This window comes from Staurois parvus, unplaced genomic scaffold (genome assembly GCF_062004578.1).
Source record: "Staurois parvus isolate SC_StPar_1 unplaced genomic scaffold, SC_StPar_1.0 ptg000985l, whole genome shotgun sequence".
Classification (NCBI taxonomy): Eukaryota; Metazoa; Chordata; class Amphibia; order Anura; family Ranidae; genus Staurois; species Staurois parvus.
In genome coordinates, this window is record NW_028318781.1 from 3,191,823 (window position 1) to 3,214,070 (window position 22,248).

The window sequence follows — 22,248 nt, forward strand, 5'->3', positions numbered from 1 at the left end:
TTGAGGTTAGCCTTTTAGGTGTGTAGTCTATTCTCTTTTTCTTTAGTCTTTTCTTGTATTGTCCCAGGTAACATCCTACCAGGTATATCTGGAGGCACCTCACTTTATATTTAATTTTGGTGGACTCCCCAGCTTTTCTCTTCCTTTTTTTGTACAGTACAGGACCTGCAGTAGGAGAGCAGGGCCAGAGAAGAGGCCAACGTTGCATTCCCGATGCGATGTGTTTTTACTTTGTATGGTCCATTGACTTATAATAAATTATGTTTTTGAGGTTAGCCTTTTAGGTGTGTAGTCTATTCTCTTTTTCTTTAGTCTTTTCTTGTATTGTCCCAGGTAACATCCTACCAGGTATATCTGGAGGCACCTCACTTTATATTTAATTTTGGTGGACTCCCCAGCTTTTCTCTTCCTTTTTTTGTACAGTACAGGACCTGCAGTAGGAGAGCAGGGCCAGAGAAGAGGCCAACGTTGAATCTGCTAGACATGTTAGTATATTATTCCAGCATAACAAAGCACCAAAGGTAAGGGGAGAAAAGACTGAAATTTTCATTGGGAGGGTAAAGTTCCTCTTTAAAAATAGTCATACTGAAATCAAACCAGTACAGGCAAATCTTTGTTCAGACTTCAATCACTCACATCCAGTGGAGCATTCAGCTTACATTATATACAATACTGGGAAACTGTTCGTTGGAAGGCATATTAATATTTCTAGCCATCCTGCTACATAATCAAAAGCATAAATGTCACCTAGATAAATGATGACAAATCTGCTTTTCTTTACGGGACCTTTCAACAGGGCTGGAAATGGTAACAGGTGTCTTTATTACATCACTAAGCTCATTAAAAGAGGGAAGGGAAAAAAAAAAAAAAGTTTACCTTTTCTGAAGTCCGAACCGATCACATGACTATCTGTAATTATAGAAGTGTTGTCATGACGCCAGACAACACATTTGGAGGCCGTTCAAGCTTCGCGTTGCTGCCTATACAGCTGTTTTTACATTAAGTCGTCGAAGAAAAAGTGCAGATTTTTTCCAGGCCTTGGTCATCCGAAGTTTACTTTCACAAAGGTGCTCTTTATGCTATACGCCATCTGCATTATAAAAGCCGTGGATGCAAGGATGCACTTACAGTAAATATAGATTTCCCCTCTGCTGCTAAATAATTAGAATGTAAAATGAGAGGGATCGAAGGGGATGACCGCATTACTTATCGTGTGACCACACTGCATGCTGAAGACGCAGTGCAACATTATAATATAATGTATACATTTAAGGTAAACATCTATTGTTACACCAAGAACAAACAAAAATAATAGTGGGGTTTATTTACTAAAGTTGGAGAGTGCAAAATCAGGCTCAGTTCTGCAAAGAAACCAATCAGCTTCCAGGTTTTATTGCCAAAGATTAATTAAACAAGCTGACATTAAAGCGGATTGGTTCCTATGCAGAAGTGAGCCTGAATCTGCACTTTCCAGATTTAGTAAATAAACCCCAAAACCTTACTCAAAGCAAAAATTTGATTGGGTTCTGTTGTATACAGCAGAAGCCACACACAAACTAGTTTAGAATCAAGTTCCAGTTAAAAAGTACAGATTTAAACATGAACAGCAGCCAAACAGCTACATAAACAGGTAAAATATATACACAAGAGTTGTTTTATGTAACAAAGTACCGTATTTTTCACTCCATAAGACGCACCTGACCATAAGACACGCCTAGATTTTAGAGGAGGAAAACAAGAAAAAAAAACTTCTGAACCAATGGACTGCAGACATAGTACTGGAAATAATCAGAGACTGCAGACATAGTACAGGAGATGACCAGAGACTATAAACATAGTACAAAAGATGACCAGAGACTGCAGACATACTACAGGAGATGACCAGAGACTGCGGACATAGTACAGGAGATGACCAGAGACTGCGGACATATTACAGGAGATGACCAGAGACTGCGGACACAGTACAGGAGATGACCAGAGACTGCGGACACAGTACAGGAGATGACCAGAGACTGCGGACATAGTACAGGAGATGACCAGAGACTGCAGACATAGTACAGGAGATGACCAGAGACTGCGGACATAGTACAGGAGATGACCAGAGACTGCGGACATAGTACAGGAGATGACCGGAGACTGCAGATATAGTACAGGAGATGACCAGAGACTGCGGACATAGTACAGGGGATGACCAGAGACTGCGGACATAGTACAGGAGATGACCAGAGACTGCGGACACAGTACAGGGGATGACCAGAGACTGCGGACACAGTACAGGGGATGACCAGAGACTGCGGACACAGTACAGGGGATGACCAGAGACTGCGGACACAGTACAGGGGATGACCAGAGACTGCGGACACAGTACAGGGGATGACCAGAGACTGCGGACACAGTACAGGGGATGACCAGAGACTGCGGACACAGTACAGGGGATGACCAGAGACTGCGGACACAGTACAGGGGATGACCAGAGACTGCGGACACAGTACAGGGGATGACCAGAGACTGCGGACACAGTACAGGGGATGACCAGAGACTGCGGACACAGTACAGGGGATGACCAGAGACTGCGGACACAGTACAGGGGATGACCAGAGACTGCGGACACAGTACAGGGGATGACCAGAGACTGCGGACACAGTACAGGGGATGACCAGAGACTGCGGACACAGTACAGGGGATGACCAGAGACTGCGGACACAGTACAGGGGATGACCAGAGACTGCGGACACAGTACAGGGGATGACCAGGGACTGCGGACACAGTACAGGGGATGACCAGGGACTGCGGACACAGTACAGGAGATGACCAGAGACTGCGGACACAGTACAGGAGATGACCAGAGACTGCGGACACAGTACAGGAGATGACCAGAGACTGCAGACACAGTACAGGGGATGACCAGAGACTGCGGACATAGTGCAGGAGATGACCAGAGACTGCGGGCATAGTACAGATGACCAGAGACTGCAGACACAGTACAGATGACCAGAGACTGCGGACACAGTACAGATGACCAGAGACTGCGGACACAGTACAGATGACCAGAGACTGCGGACACAGTACAGATGACCAGAGACTGTGGACACAGTACAGATGACCAGAGACTGCGGACACAGTACAGATGACCAAAGACTGCGGACACAGAACAGGAGATGACCAGAGACTGCCAACATAGTACAGGAGATGACCAGAGACTGCCGACATAGAACAGGAGATGACCAGAGACTGCTGACATAGTACAGGAGATGACCAGAGACTGCGGGCATAGTACAGATGACCAGAGACTGCGGGCATAGTACAGGGGATGACCAGAGACTGTGGACATAGTACAGGAGATGACCAGAGACTGCAGACACAGTACAGGAGATGACCAGAGACTGCGGGCATAGTACAGATGACCAGAGACTGCGGGCATAGTACAGATTACCAGAGACTGCGGACACAGTACAGGGGATGAACAGAGGACCGGACAAATTTCAATCCATATATGTGGATAGTCTACTGCGATGACAGTTGTTCGGGCTAGACATGACTGGGATCATGATTGATATAACAAGGTCCAAAAACATAAAAGGCAGAATAATGACTAAACTTAAAGTGCAGCAATACAGAAGTATATGCAGTTCCTGAAATGTAGCAAAGAGGTGAAAATCAATTAGGCTCCTTTTACACTAGTGGTAGTGTTTACTGCCCTCTCCCTCAAAAAAGTGATCTGCAGTGGATCATTTTTCCGAGGACAGTGGAAGGAGGTCTGCAGTTATTCTTGAGATGATAATGCTGCCTACTGATTCTGGCTTTTTATTTTTTTTTTTTATTATTGCTAAATGGCAATTTTACATTGTGGGACTGCGCTGAATTCTTGAATCAAGAGTATGGATTGTGGTTACGCCGTAGTCCCATTAGACTCTGCATGCAGCATTAAAACTGCTGCTCCAGATAGAAATCATTGTGGCCGTGGCAATGTGTACTCTTCTGTGTGGCACCATGCCAGCTTGCAGGTGGGTAGTTGGGAAGGCTGGAAGTAAAAACGCTCACCTGGCCACCTGTGTGAGAGGAGCCCTTAATGTAAGAAAACCTAAAGTGTGACAATACCATATAAAAATAATACAGCTAAAAGCCTGACAATGTAGTCATATTCATGTAAAGAAGAGTCAGTGACAAGTCCCGATACTTGTCCACCATTCTGAGCACCAGCCTTTTCTTCTTATTTGCAGAACAGCTGCCTTTGCAAACCCAGATATTATCTTCTAAAAGTAGCAGTGACACCATCACTGTGCTGTACATTGCCTGCGCAGAGAGAAGAGCTGTGGGAGGGGTCCAACAGGCTCCACCCTCCACAGGCTGCCTTTAAAAAAACTAAAAGGAGGGGGCGGAGACAAGACCAGTCACCCTGCACAAGGAGAAAGAGCAGCAGTGACTGGTTTTTATTACCCACTGGATTTCTGGTGGTGGAGATCTGGAAGAAATATACAATACATACCAAAAATACACGTCTCTTGTCTTTAGACAAAATTTACTTATACCGAAGTTCAGCTTTAAAGTGTAACTTCAGCCAAAACTTTTACTTCTTGGGGAGCGTGTCCGGCCGGCGGGAGAGATGGCTGCTTGATCTGGTGCTTCTGCTGTCTCCCTTCTCACAGCAGCCAGTAAAGCAACTTGGGGAGATTCTTTCCACCCATTTTTTGTACCCAGCTCCTCCGGACCTGCATCATGTCCAAATGGAGGAAACAGTCCAAACCGCCTCAATATCTCATACAGACTTCTAATCTGCAGCGGGACACAGAGGGAAGCAAGATGGCCATATACTTAGTGGACGCATATACTGACCAAGAAAACAAGATCCAGCAATTACAAAACAAGATCGCTGATTTGGAAGACTGCTCAAGGCGCAACAATATAAAGTTCAGAGGTATTCCAGAGTAAGTTATTCCGACTGAGTTAACCACATATATCCAGCGCCTTATGAAAACCCTGATTCCAACGCTGAATTATGTATTGACAGAGCACACTGAATCCCCAAGCCTTAATTCCTCCCGGATACTGCACCTAGAGATACTCTGACGAGGATCCATTATTTTCCTGTTAAAGACAGAATTATGGCGGCTGCCAACCAAAATCCAGTAATCCCAGACGGGTTCTCCGGGATCTCTCTGTACTTATATCGCAGCAAACTGCAATCAACCGAAAGAAACTCAAACCACTAACAAAAGCTTTACGGAACTATAATGTTCCCTACAGATGGTGATTCTCTACAAAATTAATCGTCACATGGAATGGGAAAAAAAATTCCAATCTACAGTGTGGAAAAAGGGTTTCAGCTACTGAAACAATGGTGTTTTCTCCCTGCTGGCACTCAACCTGATACTCCCGCTCCGCCTGAGAGATTAAAGATAGAATGATCCTAGGAACATGGACGTCCTTCTCATGGATACAGGAATCTCCCCACTACAGATGAATAGCACCTCTAGTGAGAAGCAAGGAGCTCATATGCTCCATTCCCCCTGCAGGTCGGTATCTTAGATACTACACTGTTTACCCCCAGTTACAAGCAGCTAAGCTGCCCATTTTCCCCTGTCTTTTGATACAGGTTTTTCTTAATATGTGTTTTTTCTTTCTTTTTCTGTTAACCCTCCTGGCTTTAAATGCAGCTCAGCACTATCCGTGGAAGCTCCAAGGCTATACTTTCCTCCTAAAGAATTGCTGCTCGAAAATATACAACAGAACCGCAATAAAACCTGATCATCTCAATACCTGCAAAATCAAAGAGAAAGCTGAATTCCTTCAAGATCAACAACATCTTCCACTGCCTATGAATAGCCTTACCAAGAGACTCTCCACTCTCTACAATACTAATACTGACCATGACAACTACCTTCGAACTGGTCTAGCAATTGCACTTCCTTCAACATGCCTCTAAAAATAATGTCACTGATTGCTAAGGGCCTTAATAGCTCCTTTAAGCAGAACATCCTTCTAAAGGAGACCCATTCTTTAAAAGCAGATGTCTTGATGGTCCAAGAAACTCACTTTGTGACTTTAAAATACCCTCATCTATCGTTTTGACGCTTCCCTAACTTGTATATGGCTAATGGACCAAAGAAAACCTGTGAAGTCCTAATAGCAATCAAAGACTCAATAAATTTCCGCCATATTCGCACGATTTCAGACCCAGAAGGTCTTTATGTAATACTCATATGTGAACTCAACCACTCCGTTTTCACGCTTGTGAACATTTATGCCCCGAATAATAATCAACATAAGTTTCTGGACTTACTCTTTTCCAAACTACTGGATTTACAACAAGGATCTCTTATTATTGGAGGAAACCTTAATACTATCGTGGACCCTGCTACGGACTCCATCACTACACATAAGAGATCTACACAATCTATTTCCTCGTTGCTCAGCAAGTATAATCTCTATGATGTATGGAGATGTTTTTATGGCTCCGAAAAGGACTTTACGTTTATTTCCTTACCACATTTATCTTACTCTCGTATTGATCTTTTCTTAGCTGATAAAATGTTCTTTACAAAATGTCCTGCGATCTGACATTGGTACAATCACTTGGTCCAATCATGCTGCCATTACTCTTGAGTTTGATGACAATCTCCGCAATACTCCTCCTCCTATCTGGAGATTAAATTCCTCACACTCAGCGAACAAACGACTGTGCCAACAGATCAAACAAGAACACCACAACTTTTTCCAGAATAACGACAGGCCTGAAACCAATAGATTTACCCTTTGGAATACCTATAAAGTCTATATGAGAGGTATTCTGATCAAATTAGCAGCCTATGTTAAAAAACTGAGAATGAGGCAGATTGAAGACTTACTCCATTCCATATTCTCCTAAGAACAAACTAATAAAACCAACCCAGATTCCCAAATCTCTCAAGCCATTCTTAAGGATACACAATCCTTACGTTCACTTCTCCTTCGCAAATATGAACCTCACCTCAAATTTCTAAAAGCCAATTCATATGATTTAAGTAATAAGGCTGGTGCTAAACTAGCACGACAATTCAAAGCTCAACAAACCAAACAACAAATTTCCTCTATTGCACATCCTCATTCCAACCATAAACTCTTTAATCCTAAAGACATTGCTAATGCTTTTAGTGACTATTACCAATTACTCTATGACTTACGCAAAGACACTACCACCCCACAACCATCACCAACGCTCATCACTACATTCCTCCAATCCGTGAATTTACCCTCACTTACTCCAGAACAAAATCTAAGGGATTAATGTACCTCATTCCCTTAAATCTACATTGTCTAAACAGTTCTCTTTTATATGGGCACCCTCCTCTATAACCTTCCTAGGAATATAACTAACAGAGTCTCGAACTCAACTATTTCATCTTACCTACCAACCCTTTCTGTCCTCAGTCCCCAAAATTTTGGTCAACCTCTGAACGCATGCTCTATCTATTTCTGGCAAAATAGCAGCTCTAAAAATGATAATCCTTCCAAAATTATTATACCTGTTTCGCACTCTCATCATTATACTTCCAAATTAATTTCTAAATCAACTTTAACCAGTTTGTTTGGAAACACAAACCCCCCAGATGCTCATCCAGTATTATGATGAGACATAAGAAAAATGGAGGTATGGGTCTACCCAATATATACAATTACTACAAATTATGTATTCTAGACCAGCTTAAACACTGGTGGACACTCTCCAGCCATAAACTCTGGACACACATAGAAACATCTACAATCCCCGTAGGAGAATGAAATCTCTCCAATTGCCATAAAATTGGAAACTCTGTACCCCCCCCCCCCCACTACGATCCTACCAGTACTCACGACCTTCAAAGTATTGTCGGATTTCAACTCTCCCTCCTTACCCAATACAGCCACATAAAAGATCTTAGTCCCCATCTTGGTTCTTTATCCCACACATCAACCTTGCTGTATGGCAATCCAAAAGGTATCAACTACGGGTTGGATATATAGAATGGCTACCTCCATACATTTGAATATATCAGAGACCATTTTTCCCTATGCACTTCTTAGGCACTGCCTTTTCTGAGACAGCCTGGCAAAAAGCTTTTTCCCTCACGTACTCCTCCTCCCATTGTGCAACCCACTGGGAAATTTAGGAACTATACCAAAAATCGATACATCAATGTGCACCATATAAACTCTCTAAATTTTACCCTACCTATACTGCCCAGTGCTGGAGGAAATGTGGAGACACCGGCTCTCTATACCACATTTTGTGGAACTGTAAATCTCTAAGGTCCTTTTGGAACCAAATCTTCCAAATAGGGTCCCAAATAGCAGGAACTTCGATAGATTCGGACCCTGCCTTAGCCCTTTTTCACATGGGCATTCAAGACTTTCCCCCTAATGTTAGATTAGTCCTCATACACCTATTTTTGGCAGCAAAACTTACAATCACTAGACTATGGAATTCAAACCAAACTCCCTCGATTCTGGACTGCATATGCACGCTTAACTATCAATGCAAAATGGAGAAATTGTTATCTATTACTAACCTTACTCTTTTCAAGTTCTACAATTCATGGTCGTTATGTTTAAATGACCCAAAATGTACTCTTGACTCATACAGATATGTTACCTATTATATCCTTTAGCAATTAAGTTGTCTAACCCATGGAACTCTATTTGCTGCATGTTATTTCATGAGAGTTACGCTATATTCCCCCCTCTTTCCTACTCCCCATTCCTTACTCTCACATCCCCTTCCCCTCCCCCATTTACCTTGTTCCCTCTCCCCGATCTCTATGGTATGTCTAATCTTGTTTTTTTTTGTTTTTTTTCCTCTTATTTACAAAACTAGCTCACAGCCCTGTTGTACTGGCCACCAGCCATATTATTGTACGAATCTATCTGTAATTATTCTGAGTTCAACCCCCATTATCTGTATATGTACATGTTCCCAATATATCAATAAGGAAATATTTGGGGAAAAAAACAAAACACAAAAACTTTTACTTATTTAATGAGGAATTGAGAAGATTTTGAACTATGGTGAAGATTTTATTGCTGTCCGTAGGGAGATTTCTCCTCACTTTGTGTTCCTGTGACAACAGAGGCCCACTTTAATTTTTTGAGCATACCTCCACTTTAAGAATTTGCAGCAAATATGTCACAGGTAGAGAATGTAGGTTGAACTCGGAATTCACAGAACTCCTCTCAGATCACAAGCTTCAGCAATAAAACTGGTCTCTTAATAACTGTTTACCTGGTTCTGCTTTTTGTTTTACGATGAAGTTTGGCAGAAAATACACATTTCTTCCCTAGAAATTGGCTTGTAAAAACTCCAAATGCCTGTCAGTTGAAGCAGCTTGCCTTCCACTGCAGACAGTGTAGCAGCAATGGGCACTCCTATAAGCTCTTTGGGAAGATACAGACTCTGGAAGCTCATTCTAAACCATTGTGCAGGTTGGAAAGCACAAACAAATGTGTAAAATAAGAAATACAACACAAACAATGTTAATCCCAATCAGCACCCTAGGTGCATCAAATTCCCTTGGTATTTAGATATAAAAATACAGACCCAGCTTCTTTGTCCCAAGTCCTGTCCTTGCACCTCCTGCTATTGGCACGTCTCTGTGACTGAATGCCTCATTTGCTAAAAGTAAGGCCTAGGAGGTGGGTTGGCACAGGCTCTCAAACAGGGTCGATGTCTGTAGACCAGATAGTCCAAGGATTTGAGATTTGTGGTAATTGTAAATCTAAAGCTTTCTAGTAAAGGTTGAATATGATCTTGCTCTTTCCTATCTCTCCAGCTGGAGAAAGGGACATGCTTTTTATTATTATTTCTATTATTACACAAAATAATGATATACAGGTGTTTAGGAAATTAAAAAGGAATTTTACCCAGATGTGTGAAAATTTAAAGTCAGCAGCTACAAATACTGTAGCTGCTGACTTTTTAAGAAACAGATACTTACCAGTCCAAGAAGTTCCATGCTGTACTCTCCACAGCCAGTTGTTCTCAAGGCTGCGGCTCTCCAGCACTGCCATCTTGGATTTAAAAGCTGGCTGTGACTTCCTGATGACTCTCAGTCAGCTCATCACACAGGAGGTCCTGCACCCTTCTGAGATATGTGACATTATCCCAGAAGGTTGTGGGCGGTGGGCAAGGTTAAGGCAATGCCATCCTCTCCTAGGAGAATATTGGGGAAGTAAGAGCAAGTACCATAAAAAAGTACTAGCTAACGAAAAGAAAAACTGCTATTTTGTTAGGGGTTTGGGGGACGAAGAGAATAACGACAACTTTACTTTTCAGGTGAAGGTCTGCTTTAGGCATTTTTTTCTACCTGTTAGTATAAAAGGGCTGGACACGGTACTATCTAGTAGCTTCATACAGTCAAGAGCTAAATAGTAACAAGCAGTAAACTGAAGAAGGAAACCTTCTCTAAACAACTGATCTATAGAAATACACCAACATAAAAACGAGTTCTCATCAGAGAGAAAGACCTTCAATGAAGTTCTAAAGAGAAGGATTTTGATAAATAAGAGAAATCCTGTTTATGCCAACATCCATTAGAGGGCAGGTTGTTCTTTAACCAGTGGGATGTCCAAAATCAGCTACAAAATTAGGGGCAGACAAGTACATCAGAAAAAAATACAATAAGGGGCAATCCTTGAGATACAGTAATTAAAAGAAAGCGATCACACAACTGCCTTCTGGATCTTCTATCTTAAAGAAGCATCCAAAGATGAATAAGTCCACCCTGTAAAACGTAGTGAAAGACCAGGTAAGCAGCCTTGCAGGCCTAAGAATCTGCTGCATGATGTCTGAAGATTGAGACCCCCAAGTTTAGCTCCTAAGTTAAACTGAGCTCTAAAGCATATGAAAAGCTATATTCACTAGAGGGTGCTAGCCCCTTTTGTCAGGGGGCAAACATTGAGACTAAAAGTTGAGTATTAAAAGTAGGTGATCACACAGTGCCTGCTGGATCTTATGTACAAAAGAAGCATCTGTAGGTGCCACTACTACCACATAACAAAACTTAGTTAAAGTGTGGAGGGAAGACCAGGCAAGCAGCCTGACAGAACTAAGATATGGCTACCTGAGATGTCTGCAGGCTGATTATAGAAACCTCTGGGATTAGCACCTAAACTAAACTGAGCTCTGAAACATTTGAAGGTGTAAAGTTACTAGAGGGTGCTGCCCCCTTTTTATATGTATAGAGCTTGATTTACTAAAACTGGAGAGCGCAAAATCTGCTGCAGCTCTGATTAGAAATCAATTAGCATCCAGGTATTTTTGTCAAAGCTTGAACAAGCTGAATTTAGAAGCTGATTGGCTACCATGCATAGCTGCACCAGATTTTTCACTCTCCAGTTTTAGTAAATCAACCCCATAGTGTCCAATCCTCCTAAAGGTAGCAGTATAGGTAGAAGACTATTCTGTGATTTGTCCTCCAATTAACACTGGAGTAAACATCATATGCCCAACAGAGATGTGGAAAATGGAAACAGCCATCATTTCCTTTGGCCAGGCTCAGCACATATGAAGCATTTTAAAAGCCCTGGGCAGAGAAAGCAATGTAAACTTCAGTTTCTGAAAATCAGAAGTATGTCACCACTCTTATATTTTGGAACAGACAAGATGTCTTGTACAGTAAAAGGTGGATTTTAAGGACACAGCAGGAGACAAACCAAATACTTAAAAATGATACACTTTATTATAAACATTTAAAAACATGATATAGAAAGCGGTTTAACAGACAAAAATGGAGTATACCCTTAACAACATGGGGGGCCCCCTTTATAGATGTATTCCCTCTAAAAGTACAGAACTGGAATACTCATTACTAGTACAAAAACACATCCATATATTCAAGATGCTCTTGTCCAGTTCTCATGATCAATGCGTTTCCTGCCACACAAGAAGATAACCCCAACCCCAGTAACGAATGCGTTGGCTTCCCAATAGACCGCCCCAGATCACCTATCCCGGAGAACCAGGGCGGAGACAGGGGGCAGACCCGCCGCAGCACATCATCACTTCTTACCAAGATAGCTAAGGAGAGTGTATAGGATGCATGTGCCCACCCACAGACTGGCAGGGCCCCACTGATCCACCACCACTATCCTGTAGACCAAAATCTCAATCCAAGTACATAGCAAAAAAACATTAATAATCTCAAAAATAAGACTGATCATTTTGGACCCTGGGAGTCACCAACGTACCTCTGTAAGCAATGCAGTCTCTTTATATTGATATAGCTCAATTTTGAAAGATAAGTATAAGTCTAATTTGTATTTTTTTGTTTAATGATAATAGCAGTCGCTACCTCTATGTTATACGGTCGTGAAGAAGCTGCAGCTCACGCAAAACGGGACAGCCCACGAGAACTGGACAAGATTACCTTGATTATATGGACGTGTTTTGTACTATCCAAAGTAATAAGTATTCAATTTCTGCACTTAAAAGGGATTACATATATATAGGGAATTTCCATGTTGTTGAGGATATACCCCATTTTTGTCTGTTAATCAACAGCTTCTTGTATCATGGTGTAAAAAAAAAATAGTGAAAATCGTGCGCTGCCTGTAAAATATACAATAGTGTACTACTTAAACCAAAATACTGAGCTGCTCCAATCACATATAGTGTGTGCTGATTGCATGAAACAATAAATACAAAACCAGTGTAAGGTGTTGTGCTGTTCAAAATAAATCCTGATCCACTCTGGTGAAAACCAAACTGTATAAAACATATAAGTGTGCAAAACATAAACAGCGACTTGACAATATAGGGTAGAAGTAATAGTCCAATAAAGTCTCTTCAAGAAGTACTAGTGAAGACGTTTTCCTACTAGTGAGTGAGCCCACTATCATGGTGCTGTAAATATTTCAAACAGTGTGCACCACTGCAATATCAGTGATATTTAGATGGACCCTCACCTTCATGTATTGACCCATATGCATAGACAGGTCAAACGGGCATCTCCCCTCTTACTAGGGGTAAGGTTTATCCTCTCCTCTGGTTAGAATCCGCCTCTTGTTATGGCCACTGTATCCTCCATGCTATCCCTTTGTCTGCATAACATGCTCTGTAGGTAAGACTCTCAACCATATAAAGCCACCATAGTGCAGCACGTTTTTAAAACTACTGATAGTTTATTAAAATTGCACTCACATTTAACAGTAGAACATCACACAGAAATGTATAACTGCAAGCTCCTGCTGGTAATGTCCAGCGTCTCTGGCTGTACTAGCGATGTTCTGACTCTGATGTCACCTGGCTCCTCCCCACGCGTATCGTCACAAGACTTTCTCAGGAGTAGCTAGGTGACATGCGTAGATTGTATTTATAACCCTGGCTCACTATAATTACCTCTTGTCATGGTAACCAGCCAAAAATTTGGCTTACTGCCAACTAATGGTAAAAATGTATATATATATATATATATATATATATATATATACACACATACACACACATATATATATACACAGTATATATATATATGTGCAGCCAATCCAAAAGGGGTAACAAGCAGATAAAAAAATGGTAAGGTGCTGTCATGAATAAAAAAGGAGAAAAATTTCCATAAAAAAAAGAACAAATGTAATTGGTAAAGAGGACTGGTATTACGTCAAGAGGTACAAAGTTAGAATGTACCACCATGGATACATAATAACAATTCTATGACTAAAATGAAATATCAAATCTATATATGTAGTAAAAACACATATGAAATAAAAAAAATAGTCAAACACTAAAACTCAAATCCAAGAGAGATATTAGGAAGGAGACAAAGCAAAAAGGTATCCATGTGAAATATGCCCCCAAATGCAATGAGGATGATTATTTGGAACCCCCCTAAATGTTAATAAATCTGGTACTCAATTCAATAATTACTAATGAAGCAGTTAGTGTCAAAGTCTACATTTAATCCTTTCGGTGCAAAAGTCTAGAGTTCATAAATTCAGCAGGACTCCTTCTGGCTTTGGACCCTGATTTTATCACTACCTCGACAGTGTTTGTTGTATGCTTCCACCCCCCAAAACTGGAGCCCAGTGGGGTCTTTATTGTTGTGTTTTAAGAAATGTTTACACAGGTGATGTTTAGTAGACCCTTTACTTATGTTCTGAATGTGCTCCTGGATTCTAATTTTGAGTGATCTCTGGGTTCTCCCCATAAATTGCTTTAGACATGGGCACTGGAGTATATATAAACTGCTAAAAAAAATTAAAAGAACACTTTAAAAACACATCATATCTCAATAGGGAAAAATATCATGTTGAATATCTATACTGATATGGATTGGGTAATGTATTAGGAATGTAAAGATGCCCCATCATTTGATGGAAATTAAAATCATGACCTTACAGAAGACTGAATTCAAAGAAACCCTGAAAATCAAAGTGGAAAAATGATGCAGCAGGCTAGTCCATTTCATTGTAGCAATCAAAATGGTACTCAGTAGTTTGTATGGCCCCCATGTGCTTGTATGCATGTTTGAGAGCATCGGGGCATGCTCCTAATGAGACGACAGATGGTGTCCTGGGGTATTTCCTCCCAGATCTGGACCAGGGCATCACTGAGCTCATGGACAGTCTGAGGTGCAGCCTGGTGGCATCGGATGGGCTGAACATCCCAGAGGTGTTCTATTGGATTTAGGTCAGGCGAGCGTGGGCGCCATTCAATGGTATCAATTCCTTCATCCTCCAGGAACTGCCTGCATACTATCACCACACCTAGGACCCACTTCACCAGCAGAGGGTCTGACAATGGATCCAAGGATTTCATCCCGATACCTAATGGCAGTCAGGGTACCATTGTCTAGCCTGTAGAGGTCTGTGCGTCCCTCCACGGATATGCACCCGCAGACCATCACTGATCCACCACCAAAACGGTCATGTTGAACGATGTTACAGCAGCATAACGTTCTCCAGCTTCTCCAGACCCTTTCACGTCTGTCACATGTGCGCAGGGTGAACCTGCTCTCATTTGTGAAAAGCATAGGGCACCAGTGGTGGACCTGCCAATTCTAGTGTTCAATGGATAATGCCTATTGAGCTCTATGATGCCTGGCAGTGAGCACAGGGCCCACAAAATGACGTCGGGCCCTCAGGCCACCCTCATGAAGTCTGTTTCTGATTGTTTGGTCAGAGACATTCACACCAGTAGCCTGCTGGAGATCATTTTGTAGGGCTCTGGCAGTACTCATTGGGGGTTGTCTCATTGTTGCCCATCTAGTGCACCTGTTGTTAATTTCATTAACACCAAAGCAGCTGAAACTGATTAACAACCCCCTCTGCTACTTAACTGACCAGATCAATATCCCAGAAGTTTAACTGACTTGATGCTGATTAAAAAGTGTTCCTTTATTTTCTTTGAGCAATGTACTTGTATTTGTTCTTGAGCATGCATAGCATATTTTACATAGAAAAAATCAGTTCTCCTCCAAAAAAAAAAGTCCATCCTCTTTTTTTCTGGTGGATCTAATACACTTTTAATTATTTTGTCCCTGATAGTAGGTGCTCTCCTGTATATAAACTGAGGCCTCTCTGGTAGCACTTCCCTCAGGTGTTTGTCAGCTTTCAAAATGAGCCATTATTTTTTTTAAATGTTTTCTACCGTCATGTTGGGCATTATAGTCAAGGATAATAGGCAATTTCATCTCTTGCATGTTTGTATTCTTTTTATCTTCTATTAAGGTTTCTCTACTCATTAGTCCCACTTCTCTTATTTTTTCTATAAATGATATCTCCTAACGTTTGTCAATAAACCTTTCACTCATCTGTTGTGCCTGTAATTCATAACATTCCTTTGTTGTAGAGTTTCTTCTCAGCCTTATAAACTGCCACTTTGGCCAGTTACCATGACAAGAGGTAAGTATATTGAGCAGCCGGCTATAAATACAATCTGCGCCTAGCTACATCTACATCTGCACCTAGCTACATCTGAGGAAGTCACGTCACTCGTGACAATACGCGTCGGGAGGAGCCAGGCGACGTCAGAGCCAGAACATCGCTAGTACAGCCAGAGACGCTGGACATTACCAGCAGGAGCTTGTAGTTATACATTTCTGTGTGATGTTCTACTGTTAAATGTGAGTGCAATTTTAATAAACTATCAGTAGTTTTAAAAACGTGCTGCACTATGGTGGCTTTATATGGTTGAGAGTCCTACCTACAGAGCATGTTATGCAGACAAAGGGATAGCATGGAGGATACAGTGGCCATAACAAGAGGCGGATTCTAACCAGAGGAGAGGATAAACCTTACCCCTAGTAAGAGGGGAGATGCCCGTTTGACCTGTCTATGCATACGGGTCAATACATGAAGGTGAGGATCCATCCAAATGTTACGGATATTGCAGTGGTGCACACTGTTTGAAATATTTACAGCACCAGGATAGTGGGCTCACTCACCAGTAGGAAAATGTCTTCACTAGTACTTCTGAAAACACTTTATTGGACTATTACTTTTACCCTATTTTTTCAAGTCACTCTTTATGTTTTGCACACATATGTTTTATACAAACAGTTTTGTTTTCACTAGAGTGGATCAGGATATATTTTGAGCACCACAACACCTTACGGTTTTGTAGCTTTTTATATCATGTTTTTAAATTTGTATAATAAAATGCATCATTTTTAATTATTTGGTTTTTTTCATGCTGTGCCCTTAAAGTCCACCATTTACCGTACAAGACATTTTGTCGGTTTCCTTTTCATTTTGTATGTTTTGGATGTGACACTATTAACCACTTGCCCTCCAGAGGCTTTACCCCCCTTCATGACCAAGCCATTTTTTCGCGATACTGTTCTGCATTATTTAACGGACAATTGCGCGGTCATGCAACGCTGCACCCAAATTAAATTTACTGACTTTTTTCCCACACATAGACCTTTCTTTCAGTGGTATTTGATCACCTGTGCATTTTTTATTTTTTGCGCTATAAACAAAAAAAAACAATATTTTTGACTTTTTGCTATTAACCTCCCTGGCGGTCTAACTAATATATATTTTTGAATGTCAAAGCGGTACATTGTTTTGCATGGAAATTTGTTGTTTTACATTGTAGGCCTGTAATTCTTAGAAATAACTCACTTACAGCTGTCCAAACAAGAGTCTAGTAAACATCCCGGGTATGATAAAGTTTGAAACACAAAATCATAAATTATAATATAACAAATAATGATAAAAAATAATTTAATAATAATAAATTTAATTCAATAATGTATTCAAACCCAAAACACTGAAATTTGAAATAGAGCACCAAGTTCAAACATCACTGAGCTCAGTTGCAATATCGTTTTCAGTGTCTGATGACGAATTTCCCCACGAATCATTATCACTCAATTCTGCAAGTGGTTCTAATTTACTATTGGTGTTCTCTAGCTGGTCTAAAACCGTTTTTGACTTAAAGGAACGTTTTTTGGACGCCATGGACATTCTCAAGTTTCCAGGCAGAAAGAACAGTAAAAGTGCAGACAGGGCACAGGACAAAGCACTAGGGACAAAACTGAGGTGAAATGGTTTGATACAGTAATGTAATCCCTAAAAGATTACAATGTATTGTGTGTATGTCATATTTTTACTTGTATGAATCTCCCGCCGGTTCTGCCCCCCTACGTCCTGACGCTCGCAGGGAACGGAACACGGAAGATGGATGTCGGCATCAGCCGGAGGACATGGCCGGGGACAGAGTGGGAGGAAATAGCAGGATCGCAGGACAAGGTAAGGATCGAGGGATCGCAGAAGAAACACTATAGAGTAATCCCGAGTGTATCTTGGGGTTACTGCTTTTGGTACTGTAAATGAACCCCGAGCCACTCGCGGGATTACCGCTAGGAAGGTTAAACATGTCCAGTAAAAAAATTTTAAAAATCTAATTTCGTCATAAATTTAGGCCAAAATGTATTCTGCTCCATGTCTTTGCTAAAAAAAATCCCAATACATGAAAATTAATTGGTTTACGTGAAAGTTATAGCGTTTACAAATGGCGGCATAGATACTGGAATTTTTGGGGAGTTTTTTTTTTTTTTACTAGTAATGGTGGCAATCAGCGACTTACAGTGGAACTGCGGTGGGCATTCTGACACTGGGGGGAACTGACTTGGTGTCACTGACATCCCCAGTGACACCAATACAGTGATCAGTGCTAATAAAAAGCTCTGACACTGTACTAATGGCACTGGGCACAAAGGGGTTAACATTTGGGGTGATCAAAGGGTTAACTGTGTGCTATTTCACTATGTTGGCTTTGTTTGTGCTTCACTGTAAGCACACTGCTTTGTATGGCTCTGCTATGCAGAGCCATATAAAGCAGTGTGCAGCAGGTGACAGGGGAGAGGTCTCTCCCCGGAGATACTTGACGATCATCGGGTGCGGGGGAGTAATCACCGGCCGGGATCCGATGACTGACAGTCGAGGGTGCGAATGGGGTGCCCCTTACCCAGAACTGAAAAATCACATTATATATATATATATATATATATATATATATATATACAGTGGGGCAAAAAAGTATTTAGTCAGCCACCAATTGTGCAAGTTCTCCCACTTAAAAAGATGAGAGAGGCCTGTAATTGGCATCATAGGTAGACCTCAACTATGAGAGACAAAATGAGAAAAAAAATACAGACAATCACAATGGCTGATTTGGAAAGAATTGATTTGCAAATTATGGTGGAAAATAAGTATTTGGTCAATATCAAAAGTTCATCTCAATACTTTGTTATATATCCTTTGTTGGCAATGACAGAGTTCAAACGTTTCCTGTAAGTCTTCACAAGGTTGGCACACACTGTTGCTGGTATGTTGGCCCATTCCTCCATGCAGATCTCCTCTAGAGCAGTGATGTTTTGGGGCTGTTGCTGGGCAACACAGACTTTCAACTCCCTCCAAAGGTTTTCTATGGGGTTGAGATCTGGAGACTGGCTAGCCACTCCAGGACCTTGAAATGCTTCTTACGAAGCCACTCCTTTGTTGCCCGGGCGGTATGTTTGGGATCATTGTCATGTTGGAAGACCCAGCCACGTTTCATCTTCAATGCCCTTGCTGATGGAAGGAGGTTTGCACTCAAAATCTCACGATACATGGCCTCATTCATTCTGTCCTGTACATGGATCAGTCGTCCTGGTCCCTTTGCGGAGAAACAGCCCCAAAAGCATGATGTTGCCACCCCCATGCTTCACAGTAGGTATGGTGTTCTTTGGATGCAACTCAGCATTCTCTCTCCTCTAAACACAAAGAGTTGTGTTTCTACCAAACAGTTCTATTTTGGTTTCATCTCACCATATGACATTCTCCCAATCCTCTTCTGGATCATCCAAATGCAAACTTCTAGCAAACTTCAGACGGGCCCGGACATGTACTGGCTTAAGCAGGGGGACACGTCTGGCACTGCAGGATCTGAGTCCCTGGCGGTATAGTGTGTTACTGATGGTAGCCTTTGTTACGTTGGTCCCAGCTCTCTGCAGGTCATTCACTAGGTCCCCCTGTGTGGTCCTGGGATTTTTGCACACCGTTCTTGTGATCATTTTGACCCCACGGGGTGAGATCTTGCGTGGAGCCCCAGATCGAGGGAGATTATCTGTGGTCTTGTATGTCTTCCATTTTCTAATTATTTCTCCCACAGTTGATTTGTTCACACCAAGCTGCTTGCCTATTGCAGATTCAGTCTTCCCAGCCTGGTGCAGGTCTACAATTTTGTTTCTGGTGTCCTTCGACAGCTCTTTGGTCTTCACCATAGTGGAGTTTGGAGTGTGACTGTTTGAGGTTGTGGACAGGTGTCTTTTATACTGATAACAAGTTCAAACAGGTGCCATTGATACAGGTAATGAGTGCAGGACAGAGGAGCCTCTTAAAGAAGAATGTACAGGTCTGTGAGAGCCAGAAATCTTGCTTGTTTGTAGGTGACCAAATACTTATTCTCCACCAGAATTTGCAAATAAATTCTTTCCAAATCAGCCAATGTGATTGTCTGGATTTTTTTTCTCATTTTGTCTCTCTAGTTGAGGTCTACCTATGATGCCAATTACAGGCCTCTCTCATCTTTTTAAGTGGGAGAACTTGCACAATTGGTGGCTGACTAAATACTTTTTTGCCCCACTGTATATATATATATATATATATATATATATATATATATATATATATATATATATATATATATATATATATATATATATAGATAGATATACATACACTGATTTTGCGCCTCTGTGCCACCCTGTAGTAGTATTTCTGCTATAGGGCAGCGTGGAACTGGTTAAAGCTACTCTTATATTTTCATTGTGGGAGGCAAAAGGGCCACATTTATCGTATAAAGCCCAACTCCAGACATAAATAAAATACCCTTGCAGTGGGTATGCTTGTTATGTCTAGGGGTGCCGAAATTAGGAGAAATACCTTTTGCCGCACTCCAGCAGGGCCAGCCGCATATAAAATGCAGAGTTAATGGCACTGAATTGTATGGTGACGCAGAGGAACGGCCTACAGACCAGTGCTTCAGGAAACAGAAGACAGAACCAGAGTTAGACAGAACAGGGTAAGTAATCAGGCCTGTTACTCTACCTCCTAGACACAACAAGCATTTAACACTTGCAGTCCGAAGGGGAGGCACTGCAAGGGAAGACTTTTTTTTTCTGGTCCCAAGAGTAGGCCTTTAACCAAGATATAAGTTCAAATGATTGTGTCGGTACTGTTTTATTGTTTAAAAACAACACAAATCTGAAGTTTAGTCCTATAGTATACATGGAGAAACCCCAAAGTTCTCTTCAAAGACAACTGCTGCCCTTATGACCAGTCAGTCCCCAAGGCAGCCGAGGTCTCTGTACAGGCTGGTGACAGAAGCAGGATAATATATCACAGGTACGCTGGGGGACTGAAAGCCCCTATTAGCACTTACTTTTAGGTCATTCTTTTCTGTCTTGTACGTTTTCTCCTCCATTCTATGGACATTTTTATAACGAGATCTGACAGGCGAGTTGTGTTAACCTTTTTCCACCTGCACAGAAACAGCTAGTCATTTTTTCCATTCCTCATTAAAAGCTCGTCTCTGTGCCAAGACGTCCAGATCTCGCGGCAGATCGCAGCGGCCGCTGTTCTCATGGTCTGAGATTGGGGAATAGTTGTTATGTTTATGAGAAAGGAGCAGTCATCACATTTGCAGGCATTACGTAACAAGCTACGCTGAAACCTCGTTCAAACGAAAACACGCGTGCAACTGTCAATAACTTCGAGGAAAACTTTGCACCATGGCAAATTCATCATGGGTGTATTTTTACAAGAATGCTTTAGATTCGTCTGTATTACAAGAACTGCTAAAGCGAAACCACCACCTTTTCACCCCGATTCCCAAGGGCTGAAACTTTTTTCCAAGATATACAACCTATCTTAATACCACCCCATGTTTTCATCATATTAGCATTATAATGCAGTCCCATTTGGAACAAAAATATATTTTTTAAATATTCTTCTCAAATATATTGACAAATTTGAAATACTACAATTTTGGCCATATATATATATATATATATATATATATATATATATATATATATATACATACACACACACTGCATGTTGAAATGCATTTTTTATTACAAAATATATGAAAAATATTTTTAAAAATACATTCCAAATATACTGTATGTCTTTAAAAATACAAATCTACATTTTTGGAATGCATTTACAAATATATGTTCAAATTACTTTTTTATATGTTAAAAAAAATCTCCAGCTATAGCTTCTGGAGGTGTATTGGGGCAACATTCAAAATGAATGGCAGTGCAATGGACTACCATGGGCATGGTGCACTAGTCCATATTGAGGTAGTGTGCACATTTTTAATGAAGTTGTGTGAAATCCTAAAAAAGCAATTAAAAAAAAGACAGTAACCCTTTCAGGGGGTTAACAGAACAACAACAACAGTGCCCTGGGAGGTTAGGAGCATTACATATCTGTCCGGCGGCCATTTACTTGAACCTTCACTCTGTAGCAGAGCTCCAAACACCGATCCTATTGCACTCACTTGAGTGTGGAAGAGCATGTACCCTGTTGGTCGTGGTGGTTCCTCCCGATCAGGGGCGTACTGACAACTCATGGGGCCCCCAGGCAATAGGGGATCATGGGGCCCCTGTGTCCTTGCCCAAACTCAAAAAAGCCTATGAAAAAGGTACCAAGGGCATCTCATAGGGCCCCCTACTGACCCCGGGCTCTCGGGCAGTGCCCGAGTTTCCAAATGGTCAGTCCACCTCTGCTCCTGATGAACCT

The 22,248-nt window shown here is 41.4% G+C and overlaps 1 protein-coding gene across 2 annotated transcripts in view; it reads right to left on the bottom strand.

Moving 5' to 3' along the window:
- Positions 1-22,248, bottom strand: part of LDAH (lipid droplet associated hydrolase) — a 356,814-nt gene that overhangs the window by 325,918 nt on the left and 8,648 nt on the right. The window contains exon 1 of one of the 2 annotated variants that reach the window (XM_089657356.1): positions 20,882-21,027. The exons of the other annotated variant lie outside the window; for it this stretch is intronic. The gene's annotated coding sequence lies outside the window, so the exon portion shown is untranslated. Of the gene's footprint in view, positions 1-20,881; positions 21,028-22,248 lie in introns of those variants that run through there. 2 annotated transcript variants of the gene reach the window in all.